At 45.6% G+C, this 19030-nt stretch overlaps 1 pseudogene; it reads right to left on the reverse strand.

The window, feature by feature from the left end:
* Positions 1–765: 765 nt before the first annotated feature.
* LOC122067869 lies at positions 766–2528 on the reverse strand (annotated as a pseudogene).
* Positions 2529–19030: the final 16502 nt, after the last annotated feature.

Consider the following 19030-nt stretch of genomic DNA (forward strand, 5'->3'; position numbering starts at 1 on the left):
GGAGCGATTATCGAGCCATCGAACCACCCACAAGCACAAGCAAGTAACTGAACCATCTGCAGGCATAACCAAACAACCAAGCTAGGCTACCAAGACGCTTGGAGAACCTAGCCTCAAGCAACAGGAATTAATTGTAGCTCGATAGCCGAATTGCCTAGCCACCACCACTTGGAGAATCCTTAAAGGAAACTTGCTCACCATAAGGAAGTTCAATCCTAGTCAAATTCACTTCCTTCAGAAAATTAAAAATGTCTTCTTCCCTAATAAAGATAAAAGCAAACCATTCAACTCTCATCCTCTAATCAACAGTTTATGTTCACCATAGCCAAATTTGTCCCAGCCATTTCTACCACTGAACAGAAGCTGATTAATACTATCCAACCTGAACTCTGCGCATATATTAGTATTGAAACTTGAGAGGCCTCTACTCCCTATTTAATCTTATAGGTGAGACCTCTTTTAACTGTACTTTCTAATCTTTTAATCTTGAAACCCGGTTCAAAAAGACTGCATTTGTCCTCAAAACTAAGAACCCATGCTTGAGATATTGCCATTAATTAGTTTAGATTTTACTTTGTTTTGAACTTTAAATTCTGAAAGTCTAATTGAAAAACTGCCTATTTCAGGGTGGCACTTTCACAGGGACTGAGCTCAAGCTAAGAACATGAATATTTGATGGGTTGGATCAATTGAAGAATTTCCAGCCCATTAATTCTTCGAGAAATAATCCATTAAATATGAAAACAATTCATGAATGATACCATATTCAAAATAATCTCAGCTCATTAACAACCCCAAAACTTGTTATTGAATAAAATTACAATAATGCGTTTGAAAATTAAAAAAGTTACACGAAAGCCAACTAAAACAAGACTCTAATTACCATTTATGAGCCTTAATTGGACCTAAACTTAAGGCCATTAAAGAATGAACTAGACTTCATGGTTTTCGGTTTCAAAAGTCTATTTATCCAGCCACTAGCAACTTAATGCTGCTTACAAGAGAAACATGCAACTCTGATTTTTCTTTCAACTTCCCAATGCATTCTAGTGTACAAGAGCAATGAAAGATAACATGATTCAATACTACCAGAAGTAATGTTTTAAGAACCTGTAGAGCTTCTCTTGGCTACAACATTGTAAGTACCATAAGCAGCAAAAGCCAACCCACAAGCCAAGATGCAGTAATCCAAACCCCTCTGCCACAAACGCAGAGAATCCCCACAGAAGATGAGATGAAACAACGCCGGCAAGACGAAGGAGAGCAGTGCGCATAACGTGCTCCCCACCGATGACACAAACACACCAAAACCAGAGACCTTCGAAGCTAGCATCACTGCCACCAACACCACAAGGGCTCTGCTTACATACACCACATACCTCTCTTTTGCTCCTCCTCCTCTGCCTGAATTGTAATGGCAAAGTTTCTGAAACCACTCGCTTTGTTTCAGCTTTTCCTCTATGATCTCATTTATGGGGTGCATCATGATTGGGAATGTGAAAGTCAGTCCCAAACAAAGCCCAATCTTGACAGCCGCAGCAGACCAATCATTTGGAAGATTGAGGGTTATAATGTCTCTGGTTTGATCTCCATAAGCCAAATAACCAAAGAACCCAAACAACACATAGACAAGCGTTATCCATAAGAAAGCCATTCCAAGCACCCATGGAAATCTCTTCCTTTCTCTCATAGACCTCTCCAAAGCCAATGTCATACTAAAACCCTCAAAACAAAACACAGCAACGCCCCCGGCGAATGGGAACGCTGCAAGGCTTGTAATCATTTTTCTCTCAGGAATCCGTCGAACAGTTGGAGGTCTTGCTTCATAACAACCGCGATTGCCAGTATATTACATATATCAGCGAAGATACTAAAAGGGGCGAGAGCAGAGAGGGAACGAATCCAAGAGAGAGCAATTTCGATTGGGACAAGAAGGAATATAAACGAAGAGAAGCTGAGGTTGTGGGTTCTGAATATAGATGACAAATTCTGACCTATGAAGACAAGATAAGCTACAGCACCTCCGAATTGCGAGACTACTATGAGGGATTCGGTGAAGTACCGACCTGATCTTCCGAATGCTTTGTAACCTAGATACCCATATGTGTGAATTTCATCGCATTCATCACCAGATGATGATGAGGTAGAAGCTAATCTGCTCCTGCAATGAACTAGAAGAAGCATACAGTAATAAGTGGAGATGCCTGCGATGGTTACTCCTAGAGCTCCTGCGAGCCAACCTGCAACCTTGAAAGCATAAGGGAGGCCTAAGGCGCCTGTGCCTATGATGGCAACTATGATGTTTCCAAACGTTTGAGCCCACGAAGAGGTCCCTGTAGCAGAATTTCCAAGGAGAGGAACCTCTCCTGCTTCCTTCGCCATCACTGACAGAGACCCAAGTTGAAAGTCGGCACTCCCTTCGGCCTTGGTCTAAGCTTCAAATGCCAACCCAATTACCCATTTTAATTAGAATGGGCTACTTTAGAGGGTTCAGCTGTCTTCAGCATCCTTAGGCTATCAATTAAGCTCCTTCGGACCCTGCTTGAAGCCTACGGGTGTCAATGAGTTGAGTTTTAAACCTTAGTGCAACCCCAAGTCTTTTTTACTCAACCCAGGTCCAACCCAAACCTAAATCAGGTTGAGATATCTTAGCCTAAGCCTAGCCGCATCGGACTTAAAAATGGATTTAAAAACATGTTATCTTCTTATCCTTTTATTCATATTTTCTTTTGTTTCACTCCCACCATATATTTCTAGAAATCAAAACAAATCCTATCGTCCAAGGCTCCTTCAAATTAATTGATAATACTTTTCTCTTCCACCACATAAGCAAATCCTTTATAGTTTGGTGATTTTTCCATGACAGTCCAAAAAGATCCGAGAACTGATTCCACGCAACAATTTGCAAATCTACACTTCAAGAAAATATGCAAAAAGTTTCCACTTTTTCACCACATAAATTGCATTTGAATTCCATATAAATACCTTTTCTGCTTACCATGTCATCGGTAGGCAGACTTCCATGAGCTAAACGCCATTGAAAAATCGAATGCCTCGGGGGAAGCCTTTTACTCCATACTACCGAATACATAAAGTTCTTTTTTTTTTTTCTTTCTAATTTCTTCTCATGTTGATGCCGTACTGAAATATCCTGAAGGCATCAACCTCCAACAATATCTGTCCTCCATAGGGAATGAAGGAAGTTTTACCTCCTTTATAACTTCAAAAATCCTTCTCAATCTCACCTCAGGAATATGCCACTCTCCTCGGTGGATAAATTCGCCCACCTTAGCCGCTGATCTAATATTGGAATCATCAATGTCCACCTCTTCCGTAATCGATTTCGGCCCCAACCATTTATCTTTCAAAAAATTTACCGAATGCCTATTCCCAATAATCCATCTCTCCTGAGCAAACACAAAATCCCACATCCTGTGAATTCCTTTCCATATGGATGATGATCGATTTCCTTGAATGCGAGATCCCCCCCCCCCACTTGACAAATCTAGCTCTCAGAAAAGAACTAGCCATAAACTTTTCATGCTTTATTCTCCATACCATCTTGCTTATCATTGCCTAATTCGCTTCACGAAGTCTTTGAATACTGTTGCTGCCGAAAATCCATATGAGCTGATCCTGCACAAGCACAGACGGCAGAGGCCCGGAGCTTTGTCTGGGGTTAGTCCTCCGACGCTCAAGTTAGAGATCGGCCGCACAGTATTTTACAGGAGTAATGGTGTGGGTTTTGATGCTTACCTTCTTCGTTCCTCTCGGGCCCTCTTATATAGCTCTTAGGGTTTAGGGTTTCCCTTTTCCTTGGAGGAGTCCTCCTCGGGTCCACCTCCTTTCCTTTTAGTCCTACTCGGATACGTCCTACCCCCTTCGTGGGGAATATTCTCTTCACGCGGTTGACGTGGTTGACGTGGTAGAGTCCTTGCAGCCTCTATCAAGTGGGTGACACGTGTCCAGGTGGGCGACGCGTGTCCTTACCCTACTGGGCAATCAATTTGGCTGTATCAGGAGCCCCCTTACTCCCGCCAAGAGACTCTTCCTGTGGGAGTAATCAAATTTTTCGTCATATTTTCTCTTTTCCTTTTTCTTTTCTTTTTTTTTTTTTTTTTGCGTCCCTTCGGCCTTATTCCTTGGGCTTCGGGTTTATTTCTTCTTGCGACCGAGACCTTCGGTCAGCCGAAGTGAAGATCTTTGGTCAGTTCGGCTCGGCCTTGGCCTGAACTCCCCACCGAGGTAAGGACCTTCGGTTAGGTCCGTTCGGCATTGGCCTGAACTCCCAATCGAGGTAAGGGCCTTCGGTCAACTCTGCTCAGCCTTGCCTGAGCTCCCGATCGAGGCGAGGACCTTTGGTCAGGTCTGCTCGGCCTTGGCCCGAGCCCCCAACCGAGGTGAGGACCTTCGATCAGGTCTGTTCGGCCTTGGCCTGAACTCCCGACCGAGGCGAGGACCTTCGATTAGGTCCGCTCGGCCTTGGCCTGAGCCCCCAACCGAGGTGAGGGCCTTCGGTCAGGTCCATTCGGCCTTGGCCTGAACTCCCAACCGAGGTAAGGACCTTCGGTCAGGTCCGTTCGGGCACAAACCTCGAGGGTTTGTAACTGGTGACGTGACGACGCCATTAATGCTCGGGCAGTCGTACCGTTTTTCTTCCATTTATATAGTGTGGGGGTCCATTTGTGGGGCACTTTTCTTTTTCCCTCGGAGAGCCTTCCTTCGGTCTCGGTGTTCATTTCGGAGAGCTTACCCTCGGTCTCGGCTTTCTTTTAGTTTAGCAACACTTCGAAAGTAAGTTCAATGTCTTGTTCGTCAGGCTACAGTCCGTAGTCCTCCGAGAGGACAAGGTCTAGCCGTAGGCGTCGGAGTCCAGGGGAGGTCCGAGGGATGTCCTCGGACTCCACCGATTTGCCCTCTTCCCGTGACTCGTCGTTTGCGGCCTCACCGTCTGGGTCCGAGGGTGGCTCAAACGGTGCAGGATTTAGAGAGAGGATGCTCGATTCCTGAGCCCAAACCCAGGACCCCTTAGAGGTGGAGGCTCCCCACATTGTTTCCACCATGGATGAGCCAGAACTGGAGGAATTGAGGGCTTCCTTCAGTATCTCGAACGCTTTCGAGCTCCAACTGCCCAGATCGTCCGACCGAGCCAGCTATTGAAACTCCGAGGAGCTGTGTTTGTACAAGGAGGCGTTTAAGGCCGGCCTTTGGCTTCCTTTCCATCCTTTTTTCATCCGAGTGTTTTGGCACTACGAGATTTGCCCGACCCAGCTGACGTCGAACAGATGGCGGCAGATCCTCAGCTTCGTCGTCCTTTTCTCAAGGCACCAGAGGCCTCTCTCCCTCCCTCTCTTCATCAACTGCTTCTTCCTTCAGGCTTGTAAGGGGCTTTCGGGCTGGTACTACTTCTGCCCCCGGAAGGACCTTCGGCTACTGAGTGGTTACCCAACGTCCATCCACGGGTGGAAGGAGAAATTCTTCTTTGCAAGGTCGCCCGAGGGGGTGCCCTTCGACACCGTCTGGGATATCCCTGACCTGAGGTCGGTGAACTCCGCCCTTACCCTTTTCGGGGCAGACGCAGAGTCGATCGCGATGGCGAGACAACAAGAAACCTGCCCTTTAGTCGAGTCCGACAGCCTTAAGTGTGACGCCATCCTGTTCAGATTCGGGCTTAGCCCGGGTGAGTTAGGCCAGCCCAAGTTTACTTCCCTCGGGCATCGATATTTTGTACTAACCCCCTTCATTTCTTCATGCAGTGCAAATCTCCAGGGCCGAGGCTAGGGCTGCCGCAGCAGAGAGGCAAGCCCAAATAAGGCAGGCCAGGGCGTGGGATGCGTAGCAGCAGCAGAGGCCGAAGAGGAAAGAGAAGAAGAAGGGGACCTCCTCCTCCGAGGCTACCCCCTGAAGAAAAGATCCAGGGGCAAGGGACCAAGCACTGAGGCAGTCCAGGCCCTTGCTGCTCCGGGCCATAACATGCCTGCCCGAGACTCCTCCCCCGTTGTGGACTTCAGAAGCCCGAGGGTAGGGAACGTGAGGGCCGAGGTGGGATTTATCCCTCAGTGGTCGGTCAAAGAAGACGACCCTTTGTCAGTCGGGTGTGTTGCTCGTGAGTTGGTGATGAAGGGCAGTCTTCCTCGAGATGCTGCCGAAGCTCAACGGCAAGGGACGGCGGCCATGATAACGAACGTCTGCATCTTCATGGCCGGGGTAAGCTTTGATCCTCTAACCTTGGTTTATTTATCATCGTAACATTCTGACCATCGGTGTCTTATGTAGGCCCAAAACCAAATGGGTCAGCTGGGGATTCGGGCTGAAGTTATGGGCCGAGTCCTCGAGGCTACCAAACGGGAGAAGTTGGTCCTGGAGAATGAGCGTTCAGTTCTCCTCGAGAAGGTGGAGCATCTGGAAGCTGACCTCCTCCTTACGTGCCAGGAATGCGATCGGAAGCTTACGGAGCTGAAGGCGTAGATGAAGGCAAGGGTTTAGGAGGCCGAGGCCCGAGGGGCCGAGAAGTATAGATCCTCTGAGGACTTTCGTGAAGAGATAAGCATGCCATCGCCCCTGGGTTCACAATGGGTGCTACCGAGGTCCGAGACTGGGTCCTCGAGCGTTACCCAGGGGTCTCTTTCGAGGACAGCGGGCTCATCTTCGAAGACGAGTGTATTGAGGCGGCCCCATTGGTCACCGAGGTTGCCGATGCTGACAGCGGAGGCTGTAGTGAGGAAGGTGAGGTTCAGCCGCAATGCGAGGTGCCTCCGATGCCTAGTCACGATGGCTCCGATCGGGAGACCTACCATGTCGAGGATGAGGCCATGAATCTGATGGACGCCCCCTGAAGCCACCCTGGGTCTTAACTCAGCCTTTGAGCTTTTTTTTTTTTTTTTTTTTTTTTTTTTTTTTTTTTTATATGAGCCTTTGGGCTTCTTCATGTAATCTCGGCCTTCGGGCCTTTTCATGTACTCTTGGCCTTCGGGTCTTTTTATGTAATTTCGGCCTTCGGGTCTTTTTAATGAATGTATTTCCATTTCTTTGTATGCTTCGACTTTCGCTGTTTCGTGTTCTTTTGGGTAAGGTGATCTTTAGCCCGTAGGTAGGTGCAAGAAGGCCGAAACCCATTGTTGGCAGCTTAAGGATTTACACGTCTCTACCTTAGCATGGCTCGGTCCCGCTCCCTCAGCTTATCCGAGAGGTTTCCCGAGTCTGAGGGCTATGGACTTTTAAGGGATCTTAAACAAGTGGGGTTTTCACCAAGTGTTGTGTTCCCTCTCAGCTCCGGCCGAAGGGTCTTTTAAACTCTGGTATTGATCCAAAAATCTAGCCGAGGGCAGATCCTTCGACCATTATCGCTCCCTACCAAATTGAGTACCTTCGGTCAAGTCCCCTCGGCCATTGGCCTAAGCCCCGAACCGAGGTAGGGACCTTTGGTCAGCTCGGCTCGGCCTTTGCCTGAGCCCCCAACTGAGGTGGGGACCCCCGACCTAGGTGAGGACCTTTGGCTGTATCCGTTCGGTAGAGTTAAGATCACCAAACAGGAGAGTTCCTCTCAATTACCATAAACCAGCTTTCGTGTTTTTCATGAATAAGATCCTCCGGAGTTTAGGATGAGGAATTACAACTTGAAAGTGCATAGGAGAAAAAAATGTAAAAATTACAAAAACAAGTATGCTTGCTACTTCACTACTGGTAGAATTATCTTAAGTTCTCAGAGTTCCACGATCGGGGTACCCTTTCTCCCCCTGTAGTCTCCAGGTGATAGGACCCTGGTCGTATTACCCTTAAGACTCTGTAGGGACCTTCCCAATTTGGAGCTAGCTTCCCTTGATGTCTCGGGTCTGATACTTCAGCCTTTCTGAGGACGAGGTCACCCATTCTGAACTCGTTCTTTCAAACTTTGGTGTTGTAGTGCCTCGCAACCCTCTGTTGGTAAGCGGCCATCCTTTCTTGCGAGGTGTCCCTGACTTCGGCCAAGAGGTATAAATTCGCTCAGAGCCCTCCATCGTTTTCCTCTTCATTGTAGTACTGAATCCGATGGGTTACGGCCCCTATCTCCACTAGAAGTACAACTTCAGTGCTGCAAGTTAAAATGAAGGGTGTTTCTCCAATGGCCGATCTCTTAGTTGTGCGGTAGGCCTAGAGGATGTGGTGTAACTCGTCTGCCCATAGCCCTTTGGAGTCATCCAGTCTCTTCTTTATTCCTTGAAGGAGGGTACGGTTGGTTACCTCTGTCAGCTAGTTGGTCGGTGGATAACCGACAAAGGTTTTCCTATGGTCAATGCCGAGGGCATCACAGAATAAGTCGAAAGTCGGGTTGGCGAATTGAGTTCTATTGTCCGTTACCACAACCCGAGGGATTCCAAATCGATAGACTACCGCCCTCTGGAAGAAGTCCCTTACGTTCTTTTCGGTTATCGTCGCCAGTGCTTTGGCTTCTGCCCATTTCATGAAGTAGTCAACGACCACCACGATAAATTTTCTTTGTCTCGTGGCCAGGGGGAATGGGCCCAGGATGTCGATTCTCCACATGACGAATAGTATTAGGCTCAATAGAGATGAGAGCTCGATAGAGTGCTGCCTGGGAACGGCGGCGAACAGCTGACACTTGATGCACTTCTTGACTAATGATTCCTCGTCCTTCCTCATTGTCGGGCAGTACAGGCCCTGCCTTAGCACTTTATGTGCCAAGGCCAGGGCTCCCAGGTGTTGGCCGCATATCCCTTCATGCACTTCTCGGAGTGCATACTCGCCATCGGTGGGGTTCAGGCACTTGAGGTACGGCACGATAAACCCTATTTTGTAAAGCATCCCGTCCTTCAGAAGGAAGCGTGTTGACCTCATTCGTACCTTCCTTGCCTCGTTCTTATTCTCAGGGAGTGTTCCTTCCTTCAAGTATTCGGTTATGGAATCCATCCAGCTACGGCTGGTAATACCTCTTGGGGTCTTTTGGTACTTGGTTGTGGTAGCACTTCAAAGTACACCGATCGTCCGAGGTCAGTGAAGTCGGAGGTGGCCAACTGCGATAGTGCGTCTGCACTATCATTCTCTTCCCGTGGCATCTGCCTTATCTCGAAATCCTTGAAGATTGGTATTCTTTCTCGCACTGTCTTCAAGTATCCAGCCATCCTTTGTTCCTTGGCTTTGTAGTGTCCATTCACCTGTCGTACCATAAGCTGTGAATCACTATGCACTACCAACTCCTGTACCATCAAAGCCCGAGCCAGATTAATTCTGGCTATTAACGCTTCGTATTCTGCTTCATTGTTGGAGGCATCGAAGTCGAACTGTAGGACTTATTCTATCTTGAAACCCTCGGGGCTGACCAATATCAATCCTGCGCTATTGGAAGCACCATCCACGTACAATGTCCAATCCTTTTCTCTTCAGTCCTCGGAAAACTCCTGGGGATCATCAGGGAGGGTCGTCTCAGCGATGAAGTCTGCGAGGGCCTATGCTTTAATTGTGGTTCTCAGTTTGTACTGGATGTCGAATTCTCCCAACTCTATGGCCTAGTTTACCAGGTGACTGGACATATCCGGCCGCTGCAGTATCTTCTTCAGGGGCTGGTCTGTGAGTACGCATACCGTATATGATTGAAAATAAGGCCTCAGCTTTCTTGCCGCTGTTACCAGGGTATACGCCACTTTCTCCGTCTTTCTGTATCTTGTTTGGGCATCTAGCAGGGTTTGGCTGATGTAGTATATTGGTCGTTGTTGCCTTCCTTCTTCCTTTGTCAGTACCGCGCTTACCGCCACTGCTGATACAGCAAGGTACAGCTGCAAGGTATCCCCGTTGTTTGGCTTCGTCAGCAATGGGGGTGCGGCCAAGTACTCCTTTAGTTGTTCAAAGGACTTTTCGCACTCCTCCGTCCATTCAAACTTTTTGGTCCCCTTCAGTGCTTTGAAAAAGGGGAGGCACCTGTCAGCCGACCAAGACATGAATCGCCCTAGGGCTGCGACCCGACCTGTTAGCTCCTGGACTTGCTTCACATTCTAGGGTGACCTCATATCCCGAATGGCTTGTATTTTCACCGGGTTGGCTTCAATTCCTCTCTCTGAGACAATGAAGCCAAAGAACTTTCCCGAGGCTACTCTGAATGCACACTTTGCCGGGTTCAGCTTCATGTCGTACTGCCTCAGCACCTGGAACGCCTTTTCTAAGTCTTGAATGTGTCATTCCGCCTTCAGGCTTTTTAATAGCATATCGTCCACGTACACCTCCATGGTTTTTCCGATCATTCCCTTGAAGATTTTATTCACCAAACTTTGATAGGTGGCCCCTGCGTTTTTTAACCCAAAGGGTATGACTTTATAGCAGTACAGTCCTCCCTCGGTCACGAAGGATGTTTTCAGGAATCAACCTCTGACATCTTGATCTGATTGTACCCGAGTATGCATCCATGAAGCTCAGTGCCTCATATCCTGTCGTGGCATCAATGAGAAGGTCTATTTTCGGCAGGGGGTATGCGTCCTTCGGGTAAGCTTTGTTCAGGTCGGTGAAGTCGATGCAGATCCTCCACTTTCCATTTGCCTTTGGGAACATCACCACGTTGGATATCCACTCCGGGTATTAGATCTCACGGATGAACTGGGCCTTCAGCATCTTCTCTACTTCTTCATCTATTTTCTGCTACCTTTCGGTGGCGAAAGTCCTCTTCTTCTGTTGCACCGGCTTCTTCGCTGGATTAACATTTAGATGATGCTCTATTATCTCTTGATCTATTCCAGGCATGTCTGAAGCCGACCAGGTGAAGACGTCAGAGTTGTTTCAGAGGAATGAGATGAGTTTTTCTTGTTGTTGCCTTGGCATTGTAGCCCCGATCTAGAATTGCCGAGCATTACTCCACTCTTCGGCCTCAACTTGTACCAGATCCTCATCCAGTTCCCCCCATTGATAACTGGCATCATCGTAGATCTTCTATTGGGAGCACCTCGCCCGCCTTTTTTCTTCCCCACAAGGTAGTGGGGTAGCACCTCCGGGATGCCTCCTGATCGCCTCGACATTCCCCGACACCGTTCTTGGTTGGGAATTTCATCTTGAGATGGGGTGTAGAGACAACAACCTTTAGTAGGTTCAAACCAACCTTCCCTAGTATGGCGTTGTATGCCGAGGTAATGCCTACTACCAGGAAGTTGATCATGACTGTTACTTGGTGATCTCCGGTGCCGGCTCTTACTGGAAACTCAATCGATCCTTCCACTTTTACTGGGATGCCGAAGAATCCCTGCAACGGGTGTTCGAATTTCTTCAACTTTCCCTCGTCCAGGCCGATCTTCTGGAAAGCCTCAAGGAACAGGATTTCAGCGGAACTACCGTTATCCACTAAGATCCTCTTCACTCTGCAATCAGCTATGGTCATGGTGACTACCAGGGTATCGTCATGCGGAGTGTGCACCCCTTCCAGATCATCGTCTGAGAAGGAAATAACCGTCCCCGTCCTCGCCTTCTTGTTTGACCATTCAACCACATGTACGCTTCTAGCATAGGCTTTAGCTTTCCTGGCCAAGATTGAACTTTCTCCAGTGGCTAGGCCTCCACAGATTGTCGCTATAACCCTAGTTGGGCTCTTATTCTCATCTCGGAGGCGATGGTCAGCTTCCTCGGGTGTCCGGTCCCTTTGTCGTTCCTGATTGCCTCTGCGGGATGGCCCCCTTCTTTCATAGCAGCCTCTGCCATTTCTCCGACGGTTTTCCCTACGGTCATTACCATCTTGGGCATCCTCCTTTTCACGGTCCACGAATCAGCCTAGATATCCTCTTCGTATCATTCCTTCTATTTCCCCCTTGAGGTGCCAACAATCTTCAGTGTTGTGGCCGTGGTCTCTGTGGAAGTCGTAATATCTGTCCATATTGTGTCTATCGGGGTGCCGTCCCATCTTCCCTGGCCACTTCATGGCTCTGGCATCCGGGGAGTCCTTTATCTGCATCAGTACCTCCGTTCGTCTCTGGTTCAGGGGTGCGTATTTTTTGAACTTCCTTGGTGGACTGGGTGCCCGACGCGCTCAGACTTTCATCTTTTGCCTTCTTCGGAGGGTTTGTCGTCGCCCCTTGAGATCCTTTTCCTTCCCGCCTTCCTCTCTGGGTTTGCACACTGTATCCCATTTAATAGTAATCGCATTTGAAGTATCCACCTCCCCAGTCCATATAAAGTTCTTCATCCATTTCTCCATAGTATTAAGAAGATTGGATGGCCACCAATAAACTCTAAAGTTATGAATAGGCATCCCTGATGTGACTAATCGAACTAACTCCACTTTTCCCACCATAGATAGAAGTTTACCAATCCAATCTGTCAAACGCCCTTTCACTCTGTTCATAACCGGTAACAGAGCTTCTTTTTTCACTCTTCCCTTAAAGATCTTAACACCCAAGTATCTAGTGGAAAAATTGCATAAAGGGATTGCTATAGTATCCAAAATAATTAGCTTCCTATAGGGAGGGATTTTCCCTAGGAACAACTTACTTTTATCCAAATTTATGCATTGCCCAGAAAACTCTTGATATTGGAATAAAAAGTTCTTTAAATTTCTAATATACTGGATAGAGGCATTAATAAAAATAAAGATGTCATCTGCAAAGAGGATAGGACCAGTCACGGAGACCCCTCTAGGACCATTTATTGTTTAAAGATGTCCCCTTTTTGAAATGCTCTTTGTTCTTCAGAGATAATCCTAGGAACGTACCTTTCTAGCCTTATTACCATAATCTTCGAGATCAGCTTGCAAAAGAAATTTCCCATGCATAATGCATAAAATTTGTCCAGAGTAACAATAGCTTCCACCTTTGGAATAAAGGGTAGAAAGTTATTATTTACCCCTCTCGACATGAAGCTACATCCACAAAAGAAATAAGGGCCAGAAAGTACTAAAGAAATACCGAACATCATTCCCAACATCCACAACCACCACCTTCTAGCACCTCCTAAAGAAAGTTCTTGTAAAATCCATCAGGTCCTAGAGAGCTATCTGGGTCGAACTCCTAGATAGCCCATTTAATCTCTGCATCCTAGGCATTGAGTCTAGAGCATGGATATCCCATTTTCGTAGCATAGCTGGAATATTATCTAATAGCTCCAAATGATCCATTGTTCGAACAACTTTATGAAAATTTTCACAAAAAATCCCTATAAACTCCCCCAGATGATCACGTCCTTCCACTATACTCTTGTCCTACTTTTTCAAAAGCTGAATGGGATTCCTAGATCCCCTTATCTTTGTAAAACGATGAAAGAAACCAGAGTTTTTGTCCCCAAGCTTCATCCACCAAATCCTAGCTTTTTTTGCCCATAATTTTTCCTGATTCTCCATAGCTTTCAACCTTGTTGTCTTTGCATCAGCTTCCTTAGCATAAATCTGATCATCTATCCCTGAGATTTACATTTGTTCATGAATTATTTGAGATCCTTCTTTGCCTCCTCCACTGCCCTATCAAAATTCGGGAAAACATCTCTGACCTAGCTCCTTAAAACCCCTTTCACTTCTGCAAAAGAACATATATAGGAGACCTGAAACCCACTCCCTCCAAGAATCAGATACAACCATCTCAAACCCCTCATGATCCATCCAAAATTGATGAAACGGAAATGGGTAGTTTGATGGATGACGACAACCTTCAGATACATCCAGTAAGGGAGAGTGATCAGGCGACATTCACTACAGAACCTGTTGAGAGCAATCCTTAAAGTGTGCAATCTACTCATCATTGCAAAAAGACCTATCCAAAACCACACAAACATTGCCTTTGCGACGATTATTAGACCAGGTATATTTATGACCTTGAGAAGGCACTGAAATCATAGAGCACGCATCTATCGTGGCTCCAAACTTTGCAACTGAACCCATACTGAAACTACTCAGACCCTATTTCTCATGAGATTCGAGTTACATTGAAGCCCCCAATGATTTCCCATAGAGTGGGCACCTGAGGGCACACCACTGTCAACTCCTACCTTAAATTATGCCTCAATGCACGAAAGCAATTCACATGGACAAAAGTAATGTATATCAACTTTGAGCACCACATCAAGCCAATAAAAACTTGCTGGTCAGATTCTGATATGACTGAAGGCTTTGGGAAATTTCTTTTCTACAACACCTAAATATTTGGGACCTTATGAAATCTCTGATTATGAATAAAGTCAGCATGAAAACCCAATTTATTAAAAAATAAACTAGGAAAGGCACTTACTTCCACCATGGGTTCTGCAAGAACAAGAAGGTCTGGATCATTCTCCTTCATCAAATCTTTTAAGGAAAAAAATACTTACTTCCACCATGGGTTCTGCAAGAACAAGAAGGTTTGGATCATTCTTCTTCACCAAATCTTTTTAGGCAAGCCTACCTATTGCCTTCTTAATTTCTCTTATATTCTAGAAGAGGATTTTCATTAAGACACAATTTAATTTGTAGCCTAGCGGTCAGACCAACTAGCCTGCTCCACCCTTGAAGAAAGATTCTCCCTTCTCCGCGTGTCTTCTTCCACTCGGCTAATGATATCATCCACACCCTGAACTTCCTTATGATGAATGACCACCTTTAGTGCTGATAATTAAATGCTTACCACTACTAAAAAAAAAAAATCAATAGAACCGTTTTTTTCCCGCCATCAAACCTACTTTCCCCACCCCTAATGCCTTTAGGGCCAGTCTTTTAATCGTCGGATAACTGTCACTAAATGTGGCATCGTTATTGCTTTGGGACGGTTTTATGTCTTCGTGCATAAAAGGTACTTTTAACAATGCTTTATTTATCTGCCACTGAAAAATACCATTTAGGGGTGGAAAAATCATGCCCCTAATATGTAATACCAGTGTTAATTTAAAAAAGTCCATAATATGATCATGGGCGACTATCAACTGTAATGGATGACCATGAAATAGACCTCTTTGAATCTCTTAGCTACTATTTTGACGGACGATGTCACAGATGACATTACAAATGATTGCCATAAACTATATTTCATAGTTGTTCGCTGCTTGGATACTACCAAACCTTCATCGCACCTTAGCGTGGCGACTTTATTCCTTTCCTTTTTGTTTCCTCTTATTTTTCTCTTTGTATATTTCTACTTCTTTTTATTTTACCCTCTCACGGATTCATGTAGCCGACCCCATTTAGTTGGGAAAATGTAGGGTTTTTGTTGGAAAGAACTAGTGAGAGGATTAATGTTTAAAATGATGAGTTTTTGTTGTTGGAAAGAACTAGTAAGAGGATTAATATCTCCAATCTTGATCATAGCAGATGAAAACCATGCACTAAAGTTGATTGGGGTCTCACTATATTTAGTAAAAATATTATCGAAGAACCTTTGCTAAAGATGACTTCATCAAATTGAATAAGACCCTTCTTCTGAATTACATTCTTGAACTAGTTGTCATTAAACCTGAGAGATTGAGCAACTAATTCTCTTACACTAAGAATGAGTGAATCAAGGGTATCTGTAAAACTTGGGAGGTCTCTCTCAACATCATTCATCTTGTAGTTGTGGAATCTCTTCATCCAAGCTTCATTATCCATCTCGGACCACCCATCTGTGTTTAATGATATGCATTGGTAAGAGCTCTTGTTAAGTTGTTATTAGGTAGGCCAATACTCAATCCGTCGAATATTTCGAAAAACTAGACCAAGCATTTAAATGAAAAACCAAGAATCAGAAAATGTGTTCAATTGAACACAGGAGATCATGTCACACCCCGTTCACGTAGAACCGGACCGGACCGAGTTAACACCGGTTAACCCAAACCTACCAGGATCATCTGATACAGTATCCAACCACAACATACACACAACTAAGAAAGTGTTCATCAGTTCAGCGGAAGACTTAAATTTACATATAAATATTCCCATTATACTTGATACCCAAATTGTAATACATAGTTAAGTATATGTGGGCCCGCAGGCATGATATTTACACAAAAGAATACAATTTACATATCAAGTACACAAAAGGGATCATCAAAAAAATAAAGAGTACAGCTCAGCTCGGCATCAAAAGTAGAGCTCAGCTCGACATCAAAGGTAAAGCTTAGCTCCGTATCAAAAGGTAGAGCTCAGCTCGGTATCATAAGAAGAACTCAACTCGGTATCAACAGTTAAGCTCAGCTCGGCATCAGAGCTGCGATCCCGCAGCACAGCCCTCGCACGAGCAATCCGTGCCGTGCTCTAATTCCTTGGGGATCCACCAATCCTCTTTAGGAAATTCAACTGTGGGGCCCGACCCGTGCTCTTCAAGTTGATGACTTGCAAAATCATCTAAAAGAGGTGCACACGTGGGATGAACTCACTAGCTCAGTAAGTGAAAAGAAGGACCACACAGCAGTCCACTCAACAAATCACAACCATATGCACTATATGCTATGCAATCCATTTTAATCACTTCCACCTAATCAACATTACTAAGTCTCAGGTTTAGTGCTACTACAACCACAGTGTGCGTATACTCTGAGTACGAGCAGCGAACTCCATCCCGCATACGCCCATAGGGCTGTAGAAGAAGGCCCACCGTGAGTACTCGAAAAAGTAAAACATGTCGACCACTAGCTCTCAATATAAAGTAAATGACAGAAATTAAAGGTGCTGACTCCAGCAATTTAAAAGCAGTACGATTGACCCTCTTGAATATACCATTGGGATTGCCGACTGCCCTAATGACCAGCTGGGTGTATGTCTAATCGCCACAGTGACCCGACAATCGGGACCACTGCTTCCCCCCAAATGATAACCCAACACCTCAACCCCTGTTGGGAAGGGTCGTAGCACAGGAAGGTGATAATCCTACACCGCATGCTCCTATATGACATAGTACGATTGCATAGTGCCTCCGCGTCCCATTCCACGGGCCACCAATGCACTCGTTTCCAAGCCGACTACGGCATCTAGTCTATTAATGTATTATGCACAATGGTGTCAACATTCATCTCACAAGCACATCATCATTTAACATTGAGAAAATAATCACAACACACATGGCATAAGATAATGTGAGGATGGCTAAGCTACGTATAATTTGTATGATGACATGGCTAATCTAGATACAATGGAATGATGAACAACAAGCCTTAAAATAAGGCCAAACATCCTCTCCCCACTTACCTGTAGTGTATAAGGACTCACGCTCGGTACGGGTGAGATCCGGTGCGAGAAGCGTACGTGTTGGTAAACCTAACAGAAGTGAATGGGGTTAGCATTTCATCATTTTGGGATCAAAATTAACATGATCCGATGACAAAATCATGTTTAGAATCCTAAAAGAAGGTCGCACGTCCGTTTTGGGTCCGTTTGGAAGTAAAAATCACGTTGGGAGCCTCTCGGGTGGGTCGGACAGCCCACCTATCATGACCCACCAGTCAGACCCACCGGTCATGACCGACAGGCAGGTCAGCCTACCGGTTGGGCCCGCCGGTTGGCCCCGAGGGTCTGCCCTCTCAGGCGGGCCATTTGGCCCACCGGTCTTAATGGGAAAATGCCATTTTCGCCTGAAACCTTCCCCAACCTTTGGAGAATCAAATGAGGCTCTTCCCAACCCATTCTTCACACATTCAAGGTCTCATAAGATGGTTCTAACCTAGATCTAGGTTAGATTTAAGGAATGGAGAGCCATCTTACCTTCTTTGCTCAAGAACTCCTTCAAAACCCCAAAATCACTTCAAATCACCAATGCTTTTGCCAACCTTGTAAACACTTCTTCAAATCCTTCAAAATCAACACATAGATCATCTATTAAACCTTAGATTCATCATCTCAAGGAGGATTTACAAGACCTCAAGAAACTCTACCCAAATCAAGGGTTTTACTTGGGTATGGTGAAAGTTTAAGGAACCTAGCCTTTGCTCACCTCTAAACGTAGATCTCGTATTGGAGATCACTCTTCCGGCGTCAGAATGGGAAGATTAAGCCTCGGCACCGCTGAAATCCATCTCTTCTTCCTCTTCCTTCTCTTTTCCTCTTCTTTCCCTTCTTTTCTCTCTCCTCTTTACTCTTCTCACCAAATGTCCGAGTGTCATAAATGAGAAAAAGAAAAAAGGAAAACATAAGATAGCTATTTATACCTTTTAAAACATCTTATAACCTCATGGGGGGTCACTCAGGTGGGCGGATGCGCCCACCTATGACCGCCCACCTGAGGGCCAAAAATTGGCCAACGAGTGGGATTTTGATGGAATTTGACTCTCGGCACGAGTCTCGCTCTCGGCATAAGGTATATTATACGTATGCGCTTTAAGATACAGCTACATACCTGCTTTATCCGTACATGGCCTTATGATATGTGCATGTACACGGCTTGGGTACACCCGTCTCCTCTGGCACTGACTCGGACTTGTCTGGCCAGCCGATGTTCAAAGTCACCCTTGCCACCATGGTCCATAAGGAACCCACCTTAATCCTCTTCGGTTCGGGTCCTGCATGGTCAAACCGGGTCAACCGTGTAATCAGACCAGGTTTAAGAAGTAGGGTATTACAGATCATATCACTTGGGAAGGAAGAAAACCTAGTTAAAACTGGAAGAGTAATCGAAATCATTAAAGTTTGAGCAAAATCAATCAACTAATTAAAAAGCAAGTCATCTGACTATGTATGAGTTGAACAAGACATTTTGCTGAGTCTTGAGTGACAATATAGATATATGCTTTATAAAAAAATTGCAGTTTAACGATAGAAGACCCAATTTCCTCCATTCTCTTTATCCTGGCAGAGGAGGTGTTGTGTAGAGGTCTGAAAACCTTATCTAAGAAGGGAAAACTGAAACCTCTCCTTGGGCCAAGAGGCACGGCCATCCCATCTCATTTATTATTTGTTGACGATATTTTTGTGTTCATGAATGCCTCTGCTTCCTATGTTAGGAATCTTCAAAACTTCCTTCTCAGGTATCAGGAATTTTCTGGACAGCAAATCAACCTTGAGAAAAGCAAGCTTTTCTTCAGAAAGGTTGCTACTCATAGGATGCATTTCATTTCAGAGACTTCGCCCATCCAACCATCTATCATGCCAGAAATTTATTTTTCCCCCATTTCCAACAGTCCTTTTCTTTTCAGTCATCAA

Source organism: Macadamia integrifolia, unplaced genomic scaffold, assembly GCF_013358625.1.
Source record: "Macadamia integrifolia cultivar HAES 741 unplaced genomic scaffold, SCU_Mint_v3 scaffold3181, whole genome shotgun sequence".
In the NCBI taxonomy this organism is placed as follows: domain Eukaryota; kingdom Viridiplantae; phylum Streptophyta; class Magnoliopsida; order Proteales; family Proteaceae; genus Macadamia; species Macadamia integrifolia.